This window comes from Aythya ferina (assembly GCF_964211825.1).
Source record: "Aythya ferina genome assembly, chromosome: 3".
Lineage (NCBI taxonomy): Eukaryota > Metazoa > Chordata > Aves > Anseriformes > Anatidae > Aythya > Aythya ferina.
Window position 1 is genome coordinate 117,545,906 of NC_140298.1, and position 23,972 is coordinate 117,569,877.

The window sequence follows — 23,972 nt, forward strand, 5'->3', positions numbered from 1 at the left end:
TCGCTGCTTTTGAATTCATTCCTTATCTGGCACATTTGTGCCTATGAGATCAGGTAGGAATATGCCTTTTAAGAAATATAATGAGGCTCCCGTAACAAATTTGTGACATACTGGCATACAATAAAAGACTTTTTAATTCATACATATGCTTTATATAAACAATAATCACATTCACTCATTCATTGATATACATATTATTACAATGATACATGTTGATCGATATACATAGTGTATAGAGGACACTCCTGGACAACAGAAAAAAATGCAAGGAAATAGAAGAGAACAGGGAACAGAGCACAGCAGTGTAAGACTTTGGGGGCATCCAACCTAAATGCATTGCCTTTTGCTATGTGAACAGGACCCGAGCTGAACTGCAGCTCCAACTTTGGCCAGTAACTAAAGCCCAAGATTCATTATCCCATTCCATGCAACTTTGGTCTATGTCTGGTCTCATTGGTTTCTGCTGTCACACAGTTATGAATTTAATAGCTCAGAAGCTAGTCTCATTGCAAAGCTCCTTTGAAAAATTAAATTAATGAGATGATGTTGACGTTTTTTATCATAATAGATAAACACAGTGAATAAAGACCAGCCCAGGAAATATATCCTGTTATCCATGGGCATGAAAAACTTTGAGGATAAAAGATTAACACTACGTCACAGTTGCACCATGCCTTTGTCCTGAAGACTTCAAAGTAGTTTCTAAATTTTGATTCCATTATCCCCATTTTGCAGAGCGAAACCCGCTAATACATTGTGTTCTTCATAATTAATTTTCCAAACATGCAACGTAATTTATTTGAAAACTATAAGCTGTGCCAACAGCATTTTTATTCATTTAAAAACCCAAGTGTACAGCCTTACCTAATACCAATATTTAGTGTTGGGCAAAGGGAAGCAATATTACCATGCTTTGATAATAATAAAAAAAAATCAGTTATGCCATGATGTGTGGAATACATACAGTGATGCAATTTTGCCTTCAGGTAAGAATTTCATATGGTAATAATTTGGCTATATTACCTTCCATTTCCAGAACACTAATTGTTTCTAACAAGCTCAATAAAAAGGATGCTATCTTCAACTAGATGAAATTAAGATTACTACCACTAGTTCAGTTGTACCACAAAGGCATCTAGTTTATTTGAGATGACTTTGGACAAATCATCTGGACTTCAGCTGCTGCTCCAGAAGGCAGAAGGTCTCCTAGAGGCCCAGTGACAATTTGTCAGCCCTGCCTGTATGGCTCTGATCATTTACAGCATCTAAATGGCTGTCTGTTCAAGCAACTAAATAATTCCTCCCTATTTATTTTATTGTGAAATCCACAGGCACAAGTTGCAGCTGTCTGGCTCAGTTTTGGTCCAGCCATAGATCCCCTGTGTCACCTTAAGCAAATAACCTAATGTGTCCCTCAGGATTTTGTTTGTAAGATATGAAGTTGGCTCCAGGTGATGATTTCAGAAATAGAATTAGGTATAATGACTGAATCCTGAGTGATTATTAAAATATTTCCTCAGTTACTGCCTTGGTGGAATAGAAGTCAGAGAGTCTCCTCGGGACTTGTGTCTTGGCCTTCTCTGATCAAAGACAATCCAGAGTCATAACACGAAGAGCATGCAAAGTGAAGTACCACAGGACTAGAAGATGACTGCAAAATGAGGCAAGATTGTTGGAACATTGAAATTTTCCTTAAAAAACAGGGAATAAACCAAATGTTAATACAATCCCCTGAAAGATCCAATAGGTGGAGACACAAAGACCAAGTCTTTGAAGAGCAGGAACCTTCTGACCGCTGAACCAGCCAGGGATAGAGAGCTGACCACAGAGGGCAAGGAACAATATGAGGAACTTTCCAGAGCCCATCCTGGTGGCACAGACTGCTGTGATTCTATGATTAGGAATCTGAAGCCATTATTTCCAGATCATATTTTAATTTGCCTGAATATTTATATTTCTTGTAGTTCCTAAAGCTAGAAAAAAGCTTGTGTTTAAAAAAGCCAAAGAGTAAGTCTTCAAAAACCTGAGTGCTGCTGTCTCATATAAAGCTTTACTTGTTTGTTTCAACTATGACTTGTTCCTGAAAAGGCCAATGGAAACCAAAAATACCCTGGTTGGGAAGGGGGTGATGTTCCAGCACAACTGTGAGCAGGATCAGGAGTAAGCAGCTGTAAAGACCCAAGTCTCCAGAAAAGAGTCTTAATGAGAGATTTGTTCACAAAAATATTCACGAAACTCAGATCAGGTCTGTGCTGCAGTACTGAAAAAGCAGAGATAAAAAAGTGGAAAAGGTAGATCTCAATAAAATGCCCAGACTCAGTACTAGGATCCAACTTCAGTCTGTAATGGGAATATTTTTTCTCGTGTCAATTTAGCAGAAAATACAGATTTTTTGGAAAAAAAAATACAGCTTTTATCTGCAAAGGCTCTGTACTGGAGTTATGCAATACACAGGATTTGCTTAAATAAATGGACATAATGGAAGGAAAAGAATTACAGAAATGTGAAGAATATACCATGGATTGAGAACTTTAAAGAGGAATAAATGGAGGTAAATAGAATGCCTCGGGACATTTATTTATAGCAAGTTCCGTGTAAGGAGTTGGAAAATGTTAAATAATCTGGAAGATAAAAAGGAAGAAACAAGATTTATTCTATTCCACTAGAATAACAAAAATGGTTGTTTTATCCTTTTTCTCTCTAGAGTGATTTCAGTAAGAGGTTAGTACTCCGAGGAGTTCTCTGAATACAAGGTTAGATTTCTGAAATATGCCAATTCTCACTCTTTGTGAATCTGAACAACAACATAGCCCTTGGAAGAAAGCTGCACATATCTAAATGCTTAATACCTGAGAATTGCAGGCTGGAATGAAAAAAATAACAATAAAGAAAAAAGATAGACTGCAGTATTAGTACTCTGAAAGCTTCTCTTTCATATATAACTATTATTAAACTGATCTGACAGTTATATGATATACATAAATATGATTGGGATCATTATTTCCCCCAAACAAACACGCAAAAACAATTCAGGCAACCTGGTTTCACCAGAGACCTCTCACAGACATCAAACTGAAAAGAGGCAGCAACAGAGCAGAGACCTTGGTGATGACAGACAGACATTCAGAGGGTTTCCAGGGAAAAAAGTACTGGGATGGAAATTCAGAATTAATTTATACTAGCCAAAGGCTTTAGACAAGCACTTTTAAGTCCATGAAAGGTAACAATAGAATTCCAGAAAGTTCTAAAAATGGCCAAGCAACCTGTTTTCTGCAAAAGTCTTTAGCAGAAACAAACTACAAGTGAATAAGATGCTAAAAAGATAAAACGTTGACAGTTTACTTATCTAGAATGCAGCTATGAGAATGCTGGGAAGAACTGAGCAAGCAGACATGAGGTGTAGCTGATGGTCATTACCGACAGCTCGATAATTACAAAAAATCATGTTATTCTGTTGGATATACCATACAGGACTGATGAAAGACCAGTGACTGGAAAAGAGGCAAAACAGAGCATCCTCCAAAATGAAAGCAGAACACAGACATGACAGAGGAACTGCAGAGAAGTACCTTAATGATCAAGAAAAAAAAAAATCTCTAACCGAAAGCATGAAAATTATTTCTTTTCCAGTGCCTTGGCGAAACTATACCTTCCCTTTAAGAGCTTTTGAAATCCTATTTATTTCAGACATAAACTACGGTATTGCCTATCTTAAAGTGATGCTCCTGAAGGACTATTGAGGGAGGGAGCTAAAATTTGCCCGGTATAAGCACTAAAAATTGCAGTGAGGTCAGAGACAGGTCAATAATTCGTTGGTGGGTGGTATAAGTGTCTCTGAACGGTGAGAAAGGTGAATGCAAATGAGAAAGTTGGTAGTCTGTCTGATAAAAAAGATATTTCAAGGACTTACAAGAAGGACAATCAAATGAGTTTGAAAGCAGAAGACAGAACTGGCTGAGAACTGGTAAAGAAGAACCATGAGACAAAGAGAAGGAAAAGGATGAGCCAAGGACTCACCAAAAACATGTCAGCTACTACAGCTTTAGGTTAAACTCAGAAGTTCTTGTACCTGGTCTGATGTTCAGCATCACAAAGCTTCTTGACAAATGATGGCAGAGCGTGGTAGCCAGAAGATTAAGCTGTTCTACCAGCTGGCTCCAGGCAGCTGGCTCTTGGTCCAACTGCAGGGAACCACAAGTTGTTCTCCACTAACTGTAAAAGGTGTTGAGGCACATGCAGGAGAATGTGTTCTTTAATAATGACAAACAGAAACCAGTGACATTGGCAAGGGGTTCCTTGCCATCACAGCTACTCCTGGGGGGACCTTGCTGAGCATGCACTGGAGCGATGGGTTGTCTTTCTAGAAAACAAAATCTGCTCCCTTTACTGCCTTATTTTGTTATGATAATGCCCGGATATTACACTGCAAATTGTGGCTGCCATCTCACTATGCAAGGTGCTGTATAAATAAGAGAATAAAAGCCCTGTCACCAACGAAAGCTGCTGGAAAGAATTAACAATTCCTTGACTACAAGTTTGTTTTTCCCAGCCCTCCTCATGCACATCCCTGCAATGCGAAGAGGCAGCTTGTTCTTTGGCCAGCATCACCTAAAGCTACACGAACATTTTAGACTATCTCACTTCTGATTACGTTAAGTGGGAATTTTTCACCCCTAGGATCTCACCCTGAAGCATAAAACCCCACTTAGTGATGACGAGGATCTTCTTAAGGACACCGTGAAAAATATGCTACCTAGTGTCAGAGGTTGCACAAAGACCATTAACCGCTGCAAACAGATCAAACACCAGCTAATATATTTCTACAGCTGCATGACCCATATTTGAGAGCAGGTTTAAAAAATAAAGGCAAGTAGATCAATCATTAGCCTTTAATAAATCTTTGCAGATATTTCACCTTTTTTTTTGTGGCAAACCCTTTAGACACTATTAATTCTCACCCCAATTTTAATGAATGGCTGTGCCAATGCTTAACCTTAAGAAGCCATGTAAAATGAATTATTACTGATGATTAATTATGCCATAATAGACCAATAAGAGCAACCTTTATTTCAGCCACTGATTAAATTAATTAAAATTGACTTCAGTACACAGTTTACTGTTTATACCGCTACTTGCACATAACAAAATTATTTTTGCCATTTTTGCTAAAATGTAAATGTCGTACTTCACATTAGACCAGTGAAAGCATTTACCTCCTGCTTAAACTTAATGAACATTCATTGTATTAGACTATCCATTATTTCTATCCAACCACTCACAAATCAAGAGTTTTAAATTACAGGTCACTTGTATCCTTTCTGAAATTCCCATTTAAATGGGAGCATTTAAGAAAGGCAAAGAAATTATTTTAATTCAAATGAAACTGGTATGCCTTGATATTAATTCTTCCAACAAGAAACGCCTAGTTTGGATGCCCAAAAGGACTTAGAAGACAATGAGGGGAAAAAAATAGCAATCATTAATATCTAGTAAAAAACAAAACTCAAGAAAGTCATATATTCAAATAATATGAATCACTGTGCTCACATTTAAGTTTATTGCACTGTACCTACAACTGTGAGATCTATTTGGATTTAATAACTTCAAATCTGGCACAATGAGGGGCACGTATTTCTTTCTTACAGATAACACTCCTTGGAGAGGTTTTTCCTCATTCTGTGAGATTTCCAGGCTTGCTAAGGGAGAGAGGCACAGGACTGTGGCTGAAAGCACAAGTTACATAAATTCAACCTAGAATAAGATGACATTTCCTAACTGTGAAGGATAAATCCCTGATATTATCTATCTTCCTAAAATACATTAATCCAAGGTTCTGGGGTGAATCCTGGGGTCTGCAGTTGCAGGAGGCCATGAGAGTTGGACATGGTGGTGAATCCATGAACCTATGGCTCTGCCCATCATTCCTGTCCTGTACAAGCTTTACAGAGAACATCGTTTTTGTAACATCCAACACTCATAACGCTTTCCAGCTCTCATAAAAGCAATGACTACTTAACTCTTACGCTTTGGAGCTTCAACTGCTCAGCAGGTAGGATCCCCCCCAGCCCCTCTATAAAACTAGCCAGAGGTATTCTTTGCCTTTCTTTCATTTTTGCCTTCCACTGGAGCACAGGCTCCCCTATAGCACAGAGTGCTCCCCTTAGCATGATGGCCTGGTGCTCTGCATCTGGCTACCAGGGTCCAAAACACAGATGAGGGAATGAAAAGAGCAATTCACAAGGAGGTGAGGTAAAGGATCTTACTTATAGGTAAAGGATCCCTTATAGGTAAGGGATCGTGTCCCAGAGATGCAGCCATTTGGGTCTGGAGGGTAATAGAGTTCAACAGGCAAATACCTGCTGTGAGCCAGACTCAGTGCCACAAAATGGTCCCAGGCATATTTAATTCATCAATGTACAAATACATATATATAAATAATAATAATAATAAAACCTTCCTAGCCACTTAGGTTTTTCAGCATCCATATATACCTGTAATTTCATTGCAAAACACACTTAAATATGAAATATCTGAGGTTCTATGAAGTATCGAAGGTTCTTTTAACCTCCATGTCTATAAGTGTCAACATCTTGGCTGGGGCCATGTTGTTTCCCTTGACTGCCTTCTGCCCAAACTGAGGATGCAATGTGTTATGTCATTTTGGATTCACCCCTTCTAACTTCCAAGGTCTAATAATCAGGCATGCAGTAAAAGCTAGTCACCTAGACTCCTAGATATATATTAGATCTCTTAAATGCTATTCAGTAAAGCCTTATCCGTAGTATTTTGGACTACAAAACCTCTCCAACTCCAATCTACCTGTTCTGATTTCTTCCATGACATTTGTTAACAAACACTGTGACAATCTAATTAGCAGTTTACCTTCCTGTGAGACAGTCTTGTTACTTTGTTGAAAAGTACCCGTTCCTTTAGGGCTACATCATAAGCTTGCCAAAATCAAATACTTAAATAAAAAAAAATCTAATTCATTTAGAAGAGCAACTTACTGATTTTAATTCTTTCATTAGTCTTAAAAATACCTACTATTAATGTCTCTCCTCTCTTTATACATGTGTGCATGTGTACATTAGTACATATATCATTACTGGGCTGGAAAATAAATAAGGACCACATGAACCCTCCAAATGTGTTCTACCCAAAAATGGAGTATAACTGTGTGAATGATGGACTCTGTGTATTATAGGTATGTAAGCTAGCATACACTCTTTGAGTACCTGCAATGATTATAAGATCAGAGATGTATGTTGTTGGAGGATGTATGGTTATGTATGCTCATATAAAATTAACCTCTGTTAAATTTTATCTTTTCCTAAGCCTGACAGAAGTCTAGACTCTACTATGCCCTGGACCAGCTGTTATCACTCACATGAGAGCCTCTCCTTTATAAATACACTGATCTTGTATATCAAATGCTGACTTAAGGAAGGGATAAAAAAAAAAAAAAAAAAAAAAAAAAAAAAAAAAAAAAGACTTTCATTTAGCAAGCTTATATTAAAAATTAAAGGATGTTAATAAATACTGCATCTATAAGCTGGTCTAAATCTATCTAAAATGCCCCACAGTGAAGTCTTACATCAGTTATTATTGAAACATTAAATGCTTTTCTTACAGGCTTACAGCAATCAATTTAACTTTCAGTCATCTTGTACCCATATGTGCTGCTCCTGTTGATGAAATGGCTATTAATAAAGGAATAGATGGCTATGAATTAAAGCAAGCTCTACTTAATCACATTAATCCAGAGTATGTTAAAGGCTTCAATTTTCTAAATAATTTTGGGCTTAATGCCTCTGAGATGGGCAGACTGTTCTATTGATGCAGCATCTGGTCCAATTTAAGCTGCATTGTGAAGGAGGAATTGTTAGGCCCTTGCAAAAATAAGGAAGACTGACAGTTTTAGGGATGCAACCAAAACTGCTACAGCTGAGACAAAAGATACTGCAAGATATTGAAAAAGACCTACAACAATTAAAAGGCAGCCCACTGCTCTGCAAATGCAACTCTACTGTTCAGTGAATTGTATATGATTAACTTACTCTTACTGATGGGATGAGTACTCCATACACTTAACCATCACTGTATTTTCCAGTCATTGAACATCCAACAGCTGCTGCTGTGAAATATGTTCACTTACCCATTACATTGGGTTACCAATTAGAGAGGAATTATTTAAAAGGGAATGGCACAACCACTAACACCACCCTTGCATAAGCAGTAATTTCTGGCTTCATTTTTTTTTTGTTCCCTGGGGTTCTTTTTTATTATTATTTTGGTTATGTCAAGGTAGTAGTTTTACAATGAAATAAGATTTACCTTGTCTTGGAGCACCGCAATACTGCTGCATTCAATTAAAGAGATAGAGAAATAGTGTTTTTAATAATTCTAGGGGAATAAAAAACCTTTGTAGGAGAATTAGGTGTTTTAGAACATTTCTGCAGCAGAAGGATCTTTTTCATATGGAATTTTCATAAAAGGTCTTTAATGAAGGAGACAGTGAATATGACATAGACCTTCCAGCGGGAGAAAAAAAATGTGTTACTTTTCCTTTGTAACTACATTTTTCTTATATTTAATATATGAAAATACTGCGACTTTTGGGGAGAAGATCCAGATCTTTTCCTCAGTAGCTCTGTTACAAATGAAAACTAACTGCAATGAAGCTAGTGCATCTGCAGAATACATTCAAGTACAGAACTAAGCCATCAAGTTGCATTCTGCAGAAGTGTAAAAATCTTTGTCTGAAAATGTATTTCAGGTTAAATTTCCTCTTTTCATTAAATAACCAGAGCAGACTTGGGGGAGAGGGGGAAGGGGCTATATAGGTATCATCACCTATTGTTAAATTTGCACAATTAAAAAGTACCCAAGGAAGATTTTACACAATACACTCAAGTATTTACTTCTGCATCCTACAAGACTAGAAAGAAAACAGAATTTAAAAACAGAGATTGAAAATGATGTTTAAAGTAGAATGTTCTGATACATGGTTCATTTTCAGCTGAATAAAACTATGTAGATATATAAATATGTACATGCATCAGTTGAAATACTCTATTACTAAAGGCAATTAAAGAAAAAAATATGTATTTCCTCTTGTTACCTACTCTTTCCTCCAACACTCAGTACCAGAAAAATCCACATAGCTGTAGATTTCAAAGCACTTTATATGATAAGATAAAGTATTCCTTTTTTAAAAAATGAGGACAATAGGCAGGAAGAGCTGAAGGTCACCCAAGTCAACCTTGGAGCCAGGAATAGAACGAAATCAGCTGAGTCTCAAGGTAACAGCCCAGCTGAGGCGCTCCTCCTGCCTTCTGCAATATGTTCTGCTCCAGAGAGCTGCCAGGAAAAGACCAGCATTCAAACCACTGCTGAGGAATATGAAAGGCGAGAGCAACAAAAGAGAAGAAAGCTCACACCGACCAAGACTGTGGTGCTGCACGAGGGAAACTTCCGTTCCTGGTTTGGGGTATGAGGGTAATTAAATGGGAAGATCTTCCCCTACTGTCTTCAGGAAGAAGTTTCATTTGTGGGAGGGGTTCCGAAAGAGGAGAGGAAGGTTGTGTTGTGGGTATAAGTGACAACTGAAGTGGCAGTTTGGGGATTCTTTGAAGCAGTGAGAAAAGAAGGAGTTATCTTCTCATAACTTTCTTTTAAAAGTTATCTGAAAAAGTTGTATGTGATCTTTACCTGATACAATGGGAGCAATAGCTCTGCTAGGCAAGATGTTCCTTCAAACTCTGTCATCCTTCTAATTAAGAGCTATTAAATATGCCTAAGTACAAATAAATAACCACTTACCGTGCCAGTGATATAAAAAGAATTCATATCCAGGTATAACACTATGGCAACTGCTTTTGTAAGATACTCTTTGACACTCTGGCAGAGCAGCTCCTATTTAACAATTCTAATGCAGAAAGATGAGAATAAAAGAGGCAAAAAGCAACTGAGTGGTATCACTGCTCACAGTTCAATTGTTTTGATGAATTCTGCCCTCACACGTTATACGAACATATCGTGTGTAGACAAATTCTATTTCATGGTAACAATGAGTCTGCATGGAGAAAAGTCTGTTATCATATTGAAAATAAAGGAATTAGAGAAGAATCCGAGGCAGTAAATAGATGAATATGCAGTAAGACACTTGGCTCTGTAGTAAATAGGTCTGCAGAATTTGCCTTCCAGATCTGTTGTGACACTATTTATTTCTGTACCTTTAATATAAGATCAAAATGGCCTATTACAAGAGCAGTAGCAACAAATTAAGTTTTTCTCCATTTTTTCCCCTTGTTAATTAATTATTTTCCATCAATTCCTGTAAGAATCATCCTTCCATCAGGCTTTAGAAATAATTCCCTTTATTCTGTAAAGTTCCTCAAAGCCACCCTGCTGTAAAAAAAAAAAAAAAAAAAAAAAAAAAGATACTGCTAATCATTACAGGCTATGGTGGGGTTCAGTGTATGTGAATCTCTGGGAAAGACCAGGAAGAGTATTTTGCTCCTCCTAGATAATTTGATCTGAAGCGGTAGGAGCTGGTGCCAACACACTGCACACCTTTGGTGTGCTAGCCCTCAGATCAAATGCCAGCTCAGGAAGTTTGAAACCTGGATCCCAAACATCCCACAGAATAAAGGATCTACATCTCTAAAGCACATCCTACATACCAGACAAGAGGATATCCTCAAGAAGCATTTTCGTTACTTGTCTTTTTGAAGCAAGGCCACTGTGTAGCCACAAATGCAAGATTCATAGAGCTTGATGGGAAGCTTGTTTTCTTCTGATGATTAAGACAACCTAACACCTAACCCTTTTATTTTACAACAGCTTCATGCCAGATATACTGACAAATCTGATGGCCTTCTACAACAGGGTTACAACATTGGTGGATAGGGGAAGAGCAACTGACAGCATCTACCTGGACAAATGGAAAGCATTTCACAGTGTCCCACACGACATCCTTGCCTCTTCATTGGAGAGACATGGACTTGATGGATGGACCACTTGGTGGGTAAGGCACTGGCTGGATGGCCGCACTCAAAGAGCTGCAGTTAACGGCTCAATGTCCAAGTGGAGATCAGTGATGAGCGGTGTTCCTCAAGGGTCAGTATTGGGACCAGCGCTGTTTAACATCCTTGTCAACGACACAGTGGGATCAAGTGAACTCTCAGCAAGTTTGCTGATGACATCAAGCTGTGTGGTGCAGTCAGCATCCTGGAGGGAAATTATGAGATCCAGAGGGGCCTGACCAGGCCTGCGAGGTGGGCTCGTGTAACCTCATGAGGTTCAACAAGACCAAGGGCAAGGTCCTGCATTTGGGTTGGGGCAATCCCAAGCACAAACACAGGCTGGGTGGAAAATGGATTGAGAGCAGCCCTGAGGAGAAGGACCTGGGGGTTGTGGTTGACGAGGGAGGGGATTCTCCCCCTCTGCTCCAGGCCCAGCACCAGGAGGACGTGGAGCTGCTGGAGAGGGCCCAGAGGAGGCCCCGAGGAGGAGCAGAGGCTGGAGCCCCTCTGCTCTGGAGCCATCTGAGGGAGCTGGGGGTGTTGGGCCTGGGGAGGAGAAGGCTCCGGGGCCTTCCCTCAGGCCTGCCCGGGCCTGAGGGGCTGCAGGAGAGCCGGGGAGGGACTCGGGGTCAGGGGGCGTAGTGATAGGTTAACAGGTAATGTCTTTGAACTAAAAGAGGGGAGATTTAGATTGGATATAAGGAAGAAATTCTTTACTATGAGGGTGGTGAGGCACTGGCACAGGTTGCTCAGAGAAGCTGTGGGTGCCCCATCCCTGGAAGAGTTCAAGACCAGGCCTTTGAGCAACCTGGCCTAGTGGGAGGTTTTCCTTCCCATGGGGGTTGGAATGAGATGATCTTTAAGGTCCCTTCCAACCTAAATCATTCTGATTCTATGATTTGCTTCCGTACCCATCACATTCCTATTTTGGATTTCATGTTGCTGCATGTTCAGAAGCAGAAGAAAGTAGAGGTCCTCTCCCCATCCAAAATCTGAGCTACTTAATTCATGAAAATTAGATCCTACTTGTCCTGTGCTTTCATGCTAGGTGCCTAAATTCAGCTCACAGATTAAGTGCACCAGATCCCAATCTGTATTTTTTCATTTAGTTTTAGCTTCACTTAAAGATTTCTGAATGGATCACAAAGGCAGGCTGGGAGACTGCATTGTGAGTGGAGAACTCATTACACATTACTTCTGTCTTTGTACACCTTTGAAGACCTGCAGAAGGGCTAAACTGTCCCTGAACAAAGAGGAATGAGGAAAGAAATAAAATGAAGCCATTTGTTAAATCAAAATAAATGAAGCAGTGAAAAATAATGGTCCCATCTGCACCTACCGCTGGTTCAGGGTCAGTTCTGTTGAAGAAAAGTGCAATGCCAAAAATTGAAAAGAAGAATGCAATAGAACCCTGTCCATTTTCCTCACCATACATAGTTCATAATAATAATAATTAATGATAATAATAATAATAGTATTTAACTCTCTTGCAGTGCTGTGTATCTTCAAAACATTGCACAAATAGGACTTGAGTGTAAATTATTTTTCCAAGATTTTCTGCTACTCGGTATCCACTTTCCTCCTTTATTTTATCGTCACATTAACAGGCTGAGACAGATTTTTTTTCCTGATGTAACACCATTGACAACAGCAGAATTATGTCTAGGATCAACCTGGCCCAATTTATTACTGTTTTAATAGATGATAAGAGTATTATAATGGTGTTCCACTTAAGTTGGAACAAAGAATTTTCACAGCATTCAGCACACATAATGACATGATTAAACCCTGTATCCTTTCCAGGAAATCCAAACCACTATAATTAAAAAGAGAAGAGGAAAAGAAAAAAAAAAAAAAAAAAAAAAAGATGTAAACAACATGTAATCATGATAGTTGATGATATTGCAAACTTTTGGTTTAGTACATAGTACCTGTCCCCTTCCCAGGATGAATAAAGAAATGTTATAGCCAGAACAAATTATGACCTCCTGAGTAACACACGCCAGAGAATTTAAACCATAATCTCTATTGGATGAGAAAAGTTTTCTTTCACGGTTGCAAACCTAATAACTGATGGCTAAGATTAGTATATTTTGGAAAGGTAAACAAATCCTAATTTAAAGCTTCACAGTAATGGCAACTTTTTACCTTTTTTGCAATCCCTTCCAACCTTTATAAGTAAGGAGGTATATCTTAACCAAGGCCGCCAGCAATGAGGCAAGCTTTAGCCTCAATGTACATTTCTACCACTTAAGCTGGCTCCTAAGCTGAACGGAGCAGCTGCTCTCCTTGCAGAGAAGCAAGGTAAAGCAATTGCCACAGCTCCCTGCAGCAGTCACGCATGAGTATCCATAAGCAGCTGAAAGGATCTCCATTTGCTTTGCCTCTAGAAAGACTGAACCTGAAGGGAGGCACAAGAGGGGAGGCAGAGTTGTTATAATGGGGTCACAAATTGCTCAGCAGTGCCTACAGGCGATGCAGCCTTTCTGCATCTCTCCCCAGAGAGCACCGTAAGTTTCCTAACATGCACATCTACTCCCTGCTCCCAGCAGCCTCTCACCTGTGCTGAAAAACTTCTGCCATCTCCATCCAGTTGCCCCTGTGACGTTTCTGAACCGAACATACGCATAATTACCATACCTCTAACAAAAATGTGTTGAGTTTCACTCATTGCGCCTATATGTGGTCCTTTGACATCTTCACACTGAAATCTTACTACCTAATGACAAGCACTGGGACATCACATTCTGCATCCAGACAGCTGACCTCAGGCTATCTGTGATAGAAGCCCTCTTCTCCCTGCCTCTCCCAGAGGTGCTATAACTGATGCAATCAAGTGCTCAAGAGGCTCAAATACCATTAGAAACAGGCATGAGTGGTTTGGGTTGGCAGGGACCTTATAGACCATCTCATTCCAACCCCCAGCCATAGGCAGGGGCACCTCCCACCAGACCAGGTTGCTCCAAGCCCCACCCAACCTGGCCTTAAGCACTTCCAGGGATGAGGCATCCACAGCTTCTCTGGGCACTGGCAATGACAGCTTATCAGAGTGATTACAGTTCTCTTATTGTTTCCTTTAATTTCTCCAACTGTCTGTAGCAATCTGTTGTCTTTTCTCCTAGTTTATATGAAAGCTTTAGGGATAAAGGACTTTATTTCTTCTCTGTGCTTTACCCAGCAAGGTCATAGTCTGTGCCAAGTTTAGTATTTGAAACATTAATGACATTTTTTTAAATATTTTTGCTCTACTGCTGTACTATAATAGCAGAAAGTAAACTGTACAGACTTTATGGAAATGTGACATTCGAACAGAATCACTCAAAGGCATTTCAGCTATAATTAACATTTTTCACTTCTTGCAAAGAAAATAAAAATAGTTTCTAATTGAATCACTTCCCTGAATAAACTTTGGGTAAAACCAAGTGAGGAACTCGTAGACAAAAAAAAATAAGGTTAGTCACGTCTTTTTTTTTTTTCCTAGACAGATTTGATCTGTGCATTAGCACTGTGGGCACATGTGTATGCAAGCACTGTCACAGTATATTTTTGCACTCAGTAATAGGTACAAAAGTGTCTCCAGGCATGCAACCACATGCAGAGTCGAAGGGGTAAAGCTGATAATTCCTTCTTGCTTCTTCACAGCCAGAAAACTCCTAGGATCCCTGGAGTGAAAGGGACTGGATGTAAAGGGTTGTCAGTATAAACAACATACCTCAAAAAAAGATCAGAAGAAAAAAAAAATGGTGGGGCAGTCCAAACCATTCACTAATTTTCTCAGTCTAAAATAATTGCTAGTAAATAGAAAAAGCCTAGGATTACTTTCTGGCCATAAGGCCAACTGCACAGCAGAACACATCTCCCAGCTAAACATTTTGACATTTTATGCTCCAAAAGAGGGTTTGTGCATCTGCACTGCTTTTGGGTTTGAACATCTCTACCTTATTAACCATCAACTGTGCCTGGGTATTGTCCGGTAGAGTCTGTGACCACATCAGGGACAGCCAAAGCAATCGAGCAGTATGGCTGATCCCATACCAATACCCAAATCTGTGCCCTGTTCAGTTTGCTGACATAAATATAGCCTGTGCGTAGCTATGACAACTCTTCCTGGGATGTCACTAGTGTTGATAACAAAGAATCCATCCTTAGAAGCTAAAGAGGAGACATCCTTTGAGGAGACTTCACCCTGCTGATGTTTTTAAGAGTGTCTGCAGCTCCAAGTGGACGGTCTATCTGAGGCAGGCAGCTGCTTCTCCTTTTGAAGTACAGGTTTAAGGCCAGATACCTTAGATGGGCCACTTTGTCCATATCAACAGGCTGAAGAGATTTCCTTGATGTGGAAATGAGGTACTCTCTCAGTGCTGCTGGTGGTCGCAGTTCACATGCAATTTCAATCCAGCATAGATAAATGACAGCAACTATTATAACTGCGGGGTAAGAAAGAACACCTCCTGCCAGCAGCGTTGTGCGTGAAGCACACCAGGGAGGCTGATGCCATGTGATGTGCAGCCATGAAGAAAAATCTCCTTCCTTGGTGCCAAAGTGAAAGCCTCCAAAGATGTTGTACAGAAGTATTTCAAAGCAGGAACTGCTTAGAGAAAAAAATCAAAAAAAAAAAAAAAAATCTAGTATTTTCAGATCCCCTGCAAAGGATCAGCTCTTTATTTTTTCCCCATTACCTTGCTTTTCCCCATTTCCTAAATAACTTGTTTTGTGCTCTACTGATAGTACAGAAATGTATCATGTCACTATGGATTACTCGTTAGTAAGGCAGAAGGTTTGTAAAGCAAACAAACCTCTCTTTACTTGCATATACTCCGCAGAAGAAGTACTTAATTCCCAGACACGTTGATGACTAGCTGCTAAGAAATAACCTTTAGCAAAATCTTGGCTATCTACAGCAATTTCACTTTGAAACTTCCTGAACAGTTTGAGCACTAGAGTCAATGAAACCACGGTTTCCCCCTCTATTTGTGAATGCCAAAAATAAAATCATATTAAATAGATAGGTAAATTACTACAGAAAAGGTCATCAGCAATTATTGATACGAAATCACTAATACCTGGGAGCTGGGAGGTATATGAAGACAAACTCATGCTTACTTCTGCTGAAGTAAATTGATTAAATGGATCCTTGGTGTGAAACAACACAGGAGTTTCATTTCAAGCAGTCAAATACTTTCCAGTTATTTTCTCCCCCCCCCCCCCCCCCCTTTTTTTTTTTGACTTTTTATATCTCAGAAATTTCCACAAGGATAGCTTAAATGAAAGGAGATTTGGTTCCAGATTGGGGTCCCAAATAAGCATTGGAGTGACCTCAGGCAATAGCTAACATACTTTGTTAAACAAATCCTGGATCCCTGAGTCAAGAACGGGTGCTCCAGCCTCCCCCTGCCCAAGCTGTAGGAGCAGGTCCCACACAGCAGGATACAATTTCTGTAAATTGATCTTGAAGTCAATGAATAAAAAGCAGACAGAGCCTGTGTATCAATTTTGCTCAGCTACTTTTGTTAGAAGCATCTTGTGTGGTTTGTGGACTCTCCCTTGAGCTCTGGTGGTAAAAAATCTCTGCTGCAGTGTTAAATAGATCCAGCTGAGTCCTTCTGCTGATCTGTGATGAGGGCTGTTGCACCCTATTACCGTGGGGAAGTTTCCTACTAATGGAAACGGCAGATTTTTCATCACTTTGGGTCTTCAAATAAAAATTGGATAATAATCTTTTCAAAAGCTTGGGCTTTGTCGCTTACTACTGTAATTACCGTAGTACTTTGGGCACCCAACCAGACAGCATACAAATGTAAAGATGCCACCTAGCACTAAGTTCCAATGCTCCGTGTAGAAATTTGTAGGTGGCATCCTGCACCTCCTCTTACACCAGAAGTGTGACTCCATCATAATTTACACTTTATCCCAGCTTTACCATTTCTGCATTTTTAGTGCATCAAAGCATTTCAGACATTTTTGTCTCTTTAAAAAAACAAAAACAAAAAAAAAAAACCTGCAGTGGACATACTCAAGTCCTAACCCACAGCAAATCGTCACAATTAAATTGAAAGATGGCTTCCCTGAAGGAGCCTTCGTTTCTTGTTTTTACCAAGATAAGCTAGGACTCCGTAAACAGACTGCTTGATCTCTCAGAAAATATTTCTTGCTGTGCACCGTTGTAATCTTTTCCTACTTTATGAGCTTTTTCCTCCTAAAATGCACCCAGAGGCTGACCCAAAAAAATTAGCAATTTTTTGATTATTACATTTAATGGATGACACTGGAGAACTGTGAAAAGTGTGGCCTTGTCCTTTTCAAACTGAAATCTTTTGATTTTTTTTCTTTGTTCAAGCCAAGTTGCCATTGTAAAATATAGTTCAATTTCTTTAATCCATCCTGAAAACTTAGGAACAATATTAATTTTTTTTACATTTTTTTCTTAATTTTTTTGAGCAATGCTGTGAACTCCGTCACATTCTGGTGGGTTTTTGTGCTTGTTTGTTTGTTTGTTTGTTTGCTTTTGTTTGTTTGCTTTTGTTTGTTTGTTTGTTTGTTTTGTTTTTCAAAATCCTTAGGATCAGAGAATCATAGAAACATCTATGTTGGAAAAGACATTCAAAATCATCAAGTCCAACCTTCTCAGAGCATCCTTTACCTGATGTTACTTCAATTCAAATGCAGAAACTGGGGCTATGGTGCACTATGAGCCCCAAGGGCTCTACTTCTCCAATCACTGGACCAAATTCTTGTCTCACCCTGAGAAACCCATGTGAGAGATCGTGAGTCCACAAATGCTGGACAGAGCAGAACTCAACAATCATAAATTTGTTTATTATAAACTGAGATATAATACTCTTCTTGGGCACAGCTGAGCAAAAAGAAGAAAGCTAAACTCTTGCAATTAGATTTATTTTCTTCATTCATCCAAGACATAAAAACTGCGCAGGTCCCTTGCAAAATTATTCCAGATCTGAATCATCAGAGTGAGACAATATGCAATTTACAAACCTTTACATGTCAGCATAGGAACACGTTCTATTAAGGGAGTAAGTCAAAGTGAGTTGTGTTTATACACAGTAATTTCAGTACTCTCTCAATTTCAGGAAAACATATACTCTCAGAAATATCCATGTTACCTCCACAGCATTTCAGCCACATGCCATTAAAAGAATGAAGGCTTCAGCTTGGGGAGTGAGCAGTAGGAGCAGTAAAATAAAATAAGTGTACCACAACAGACAAGAAATACAGGGAGAATGCAACCCTCTTCCACCATACGCTCTACTCTCCCAACAGCTGTAGCTTCTCCCTGGTTTCTTTAATCTCCAGTCCCTGTTCCCATGACATTCTCTTGCCTGTTTTTAATCTATCTTTTCACTTGTAGTCTCACTTTATGCATGACAAAAGTATTACATACCAAGAATGGTTATCATGTGTAGGAACACCCACAGGTAATCTCAGTAAAGTTACCACCTGTAGTAACTGTTCTGGGAGAACAGTGCTATAGTGAGTCTTCGTTTTTTCTTTTCAAATGTCTCCATAGCAAAAAGAGAACACAAAGAAAAAGAAAAAAAAAAAAAAAAAAAAAAAAAAAAACACTAACCATAATAGCAAAGTTGGGCACTTTTGTAACATCATTTTTTCACAAAAATTGTTACCACGACCATCATCATTTTTCTATGTCTAGAATGAGGAGCAGCTTCCTGGCGCATCCTCTTCTGTTTTCAGGCACAGTGACATGGTGAACATCACAATCTAAACCTGCATGGAGTCTTTTCTGGAAATGAAGGTCTTTGGGGAGCTTAGCGTAGGCTGCAGGTTTTGTCTTAGACTTGTCTTGTAATGTGTCTTTCAACCTTTGGGGCTGTCGCATTTTCATCTTATATATATGTTTAATAAAACCAGGAGACAAGAAAGATGGAAACAACACATCTCAGTGGAATACAATTCAAATAAAGTTGTTAATAATAAATAATATATTTAGTATTTATACTGCTACTACTACCTAAGCCTGTGATTATAGGCAATGCTGAAGTAAATAGATATAATAACAGAGAATAGCAGTGAGGCTATTAGGATTTAAAATTTGCCACAAGGCACAAGCAGGTATCTAAATAATAAATATCAGTTTAATTTCGTCAAGCCCGAATCAGCCAATATATTAACCATGAGAAGTCAAATTCTGAAATGGAAATGTTAACTTAACCTTGAGTAAAGATGCAGCAGAACTCCCTAAACAGTGGCCACCATCCCTTGTGGACAGGGAGCTTTTTGTTTTTCAGCTAATGGGTGGTAAAAATATTTATTTTCCATTTTATTTTTAAATGATGAATTCACAGAATGTATTTCTGTATCCTGGTATACTAAGGCATAACGAGTCAACAAGAAACTCTTTTATTGAAAAAGAACGTCAGTCCTGTCAACATCATCAATTTTCTAGGTAGAGATGTAATACAGCAGGTAACTGAAATTCAATGCATCTGTTATATTTCTTGTTGCCAAGGTTTTAACATTGCAGCAGCATCTGCTATCACCTTTCCAAATGATTTTTTTTGAAGTGAATTGGTACATTCATTTTATTTCATGACTTAGCAATTGCATTGAGGACAAATTATAGATTATGGGGTTATATCAAGGTTTTCTCTGCACATGTAGGAGGATCCCAGGACTATAATCTCACAATTATAGAGACACAACTTACTCTAACTGTGACCTAGTTATTAAAAATTATGTATTTTCTGCTATATTCTGTTCTTCGATTGCTACAAAAAATTATATGAAACGTTAATATCCACATTATATGTCATTAACTTTGATCAATTCAGTATTTTGTACTTTGCCTGACCTTTCCTTCCTTACAGGTGAACTAGGCAAAAAAAAAGAGGAGAGGTGGAGCAATAGGCCAGTCATACTGAGGCATGTTGTACAGATCAAGGCCATGGTGAACACCAATATTCTTCACAGAATTTATAAGTCATTAAAATTCCTATATCCTGTACTTACAAGAAGGAAAAAAAAAAAAAAAAAGGAACAGACAAAGGCACGACAGGAATCTATTCTCTTGACAGAGATTTAATAATAAAAGAAAATGTTCTGAGCCAGTCTCATTACTGCTTGGAAACTTTAATCTTGTGGACTTAGTTTCTGTTCATGAAAACCTTCAGATCCCTTTATAAACTACAGAAAGTAAAGGGAATATTTGTAGTTTAATTATACATTTAAACACTTTAGAGAGTCAGACCCATTTTGCAATGGTGTTGTGAAGTCTAAATGAAGGGCTTTTCAAGTAATATAAGGCACTGTCTCAATATACTGATTGTTTGTTGTAGCTCATTCATCTGTATTATGTAGAGAATGGGAAATCAGAGACAGAAAGAATTATTTCCCCATATTACATTTTCTCTAGATTGCTATAATAACTTGTGAAAATGCTAGATAGATTTTCTGCTGTTGGTTTCTCCTTTTAATGATCCCACTGTTAACACACAAGTATGTCAAATAAGCCCTGCGTCACAGAGTCAAGCCCTCTGCATGCATTTTCTTAAAGCAAAGACAAACTAACCATCAACCTGTGCTGGACTTTGATGGTGGCCTTGCCCTCTCTTTCATGTATAACTAAGATGAAGTAGAGGTGGAATTAACTTTGTAAATCACCAACTGACCAAAGGGATAGGAGGTAACAGAGCAAGAAATTAGCTTTGCCTTTTTCCACTCTCTTCCATCAGCTATTTAGAAGTCTTCCAGATGACCTTTGGAAGTCTAGACATCTTAAAGAGAACTGGAACTCCTACATATAAAAATCAGTCAAAAGATAAGTTGGTATACAAGAGGCAATAATATCCCCAAGGCTTTGCTGCATACAGAATGTAAAACAACTTCACAATCAAGTATTTTATGTAACTCAACAGAGGAACTAATTCCATGTGGCACGATTTTATATTACATTGTTAATTATTAAGAATTGTGTACAGGAGAATATGCTTCAGAAAAATATTGAGAATTGACAAGATTATAAATGGCTTTGACTAAATAAATATAGTTATGTTCACTAAGCCTTATAACAAATACAAGATAATAAACAGGCATGTTCAATCTATTTATCTCATACCATAATCAGTGAAGATAAACAAAGGCAATAAATAAATAAATAAAAGAACCTGCTTACATGTTAACAGCTTGGACCATAAGCCTATATACTGCCCTGTTTTAAGAAAACCATCTTTAACTTCAGATTTTATATGGTAATTGTACATAACCAGTTTATGAATAACAACAGAAGAGTTTTTCCCTTCTGATTCCAGTTCCACTTGAGCTATGCAGATTTCAAAAAGCTTATGAATACACAGACAGAGAATTGTTCTGAACATCTGTAAGCAAAATACAAAAAGATATTTTATAGTGAATGAACATCCTGGGCTGTCTAATGCTGGCCAAAACTGGTGTATTTATGTATTAGGTTAATGCACCAAAAATAGCCCAAAATCCTTTACCCACGCCAGAATGCCTTTTCAGATTTTCATCCGTATAGTTGTCAACATACAATGTAAAAATAATTTTCCAGCACTGTATTCACAAGCTGCAAAATAACTCAATTATCTCTTGAACATCAATTTAACAAGGAAATACCACACCATCTGATAGGAGAATCTTCAAATGACCTGTCCTACATCTGAACAGAATAACACTAATTTAACACAAGCTGAATCATGACATTTCTACCTCCCCAGCAGAGAGATGAATTTTAGTGCTCTTCAAGATTTATGAAGCTGGAGGTTTGATCTTACAGGCTTGAGTTTTCATAAGACCCCAACAGTGTTGAAGCAGCACAGCCATCAGCTGGCTACTGTAAAGGAAACGGTGCCCCCCTATAGCTTAATACCAGGTCTGCAGATCATTTTTGCTTCCCAGCAAAGTCCATCAGATGAAAATCATGACAGAAGACTGGAAAACCATCAGTATGGAAAACATACCTGTATTCACTTGAAGCAATACAATACTTTTTTTCTAGAATATATACTGAAACCATGAAGACAACAACCATGAAGAAATCCTAAGCTTTTTCTTGTTTCCCATGGAAGATACTTACTAAAACTAAAAGATCTAGTATGAAGAGTGAAGCAGCATATCAAATTGCAATCAGTATGCTCAAAACCTCCATCTCAGTAATTCTTAAACTTGCAGGTATGTAAATGCAAATGTTAGTGCCACGTTACATGTTACTGTGGACCTTGAGATCAATTATATTTAACACAGTGCTCTCCACAGAGGACTCCAAACAAGACGTTATTTAAGATCATTATGGAACATCCTAAGTACACAAGAAAACAGAAACCTTTCCAGAGTACATGGAAAATTTTCCTATCCCTCTTTGCTGCTGGTCAGTCAGCAAGCAGGAACTTTTATTCTTGCAATACAAGAGAGATTAACTTTCCAAGTAGATATATAACAAGCACAGACCAGCTACATGGTCAAGAATTGGAACTGTGCATGCATCCAAGAACAAGAGACTGGAAAATCCTGTGCCTCAGCACGCACACATTCTCTGTCCTCCACATCGTGTAGGTAACACATGTGCACGTACATTGACAGTGCATGGCCCATGTCCTTAGATCCAGATAGAAGTATGAATAGTGAATATACACACAGGTACCACGGATATGAATTAGTTGTTCACACAACAGGCATCCAATCACTTTTGAGATGCCCAAGGGCAACTGGGACAACTGCAAAAAGCTATCAGATGTGACTATGTTGTGGCAGGTGGGATATGCCCAGACATCTCAAAAACTAAATCCTACATTTAGGCATCAGAGTCAAAAAAGCACCATTGGCTGATATGTTTTGAGTGACCTTAGCTTGGGGAAAAGAGTAAACCCACACCATTTTGCCTGGGGTCTAGCTGATGATCTGCTTTTGGAAGTGCTACTTGTTTAATCCAAAGAATTGTTGCTTTTTTCTTTGGAGCAGAATGCCAGGAAGGTGTTGGAATAAAATACCTTTCCGGCACAGATTCTCAAGGCTGCATGGGTTGAAAGCAAAGCTCAAATACTCGCCAAGTGGATATTTTTTAGTTGGCATTAATGTTCTTTCTAGAGCTGGATTTAGAGGACATGACTGTTAAGTGTTTACCATGGAAATGACCTTGTCAGAACAGATGAAGAAGAAAGTGGCAATCACACCATGAATAACTGAAGTCTACTATTTCATAAGTACTGTTCTTCCCAATGAAAACTATGGCAACTAGAAGCAGCCAGATGGCAATGTCTTAGGGGGGCTTGTGAGAACTCTCTCTAAAGAGAATTCCAAAAAGTATGTTCAAAGATGAAAAAAATCTGCCAGGAAAAAAAAAAAAAAAAAAAAAAAAAGGAAAAAAAAAAAAAGAAGAAAATCAGAATAAAACATGGCTAAAAGAAGCTAAGTAGGAAGAAAAAAATCAGCACGCAGAAATCAGTAAATTCTCCAGTTCAGCTCAGATGCTCAGCTGAGAACACAAATGTGTAGCACATACATATCCCATTTATGTTCACAGAGACAAGGCTGTGAAATATGTGCTTATCCTTCCAGATATCTCTGAGCAAAAATCCTCCAGTGTCCAGTATCTGGAGGCATATAAACATCCATAATGTGAATGTGTATAAAAACAAGCACTAGAAAAATAACTTCTGCTATGGTTTTGCACTACAAATCTAACTTAAAAAAAAAAGAACTGTCAGAAAAGACTTAACAGTTTTTTTTTCCATTTCTTTATTCCAGGATTCTTATTATTAAATTACAATTTTTATTTTTGTTCACTATTGATGAACTACCACATATAGTAGCTTCAAAAAACTTCAAAGCATCTTAATCAAATGCAAAACATGCAATAATGTGGAGCCATTCTGAAATATAAAAAACAGCATATACCATGCAGGAATAAAAGATATCTCTACTTCCCTTACTACACCACCTTGTCCTCTGTTCAAA

General features: G+C 38.4%; 1 protein-coding gene and 1 long non-coding RNA gene across 11 annotated transcripts in view; one reads left to right on the top strand and one right to left on the bottom strand.

Annotated features, from left to right (window-relative positions):
* MSRA (methionine sulfoxide reductase A) overlaps positions 1 to 23,972 on the bottom strand; it is a 271,927-nt gene that overhangs the window by 116,481 nt on the left and 131,474 nt on the right. The window lies entirely within an intron of this gene.
* On the top strand, positions 9,365 to 10,926 carry LOC311434316. The gene is made up of 2 exons (XR_014691383.1): positions 9,365 to 9,490; positions 10,846 to 10,926. It is a non-coding gene; the product is annotated as an uncharacterized lncRNA (long non-coding RNA).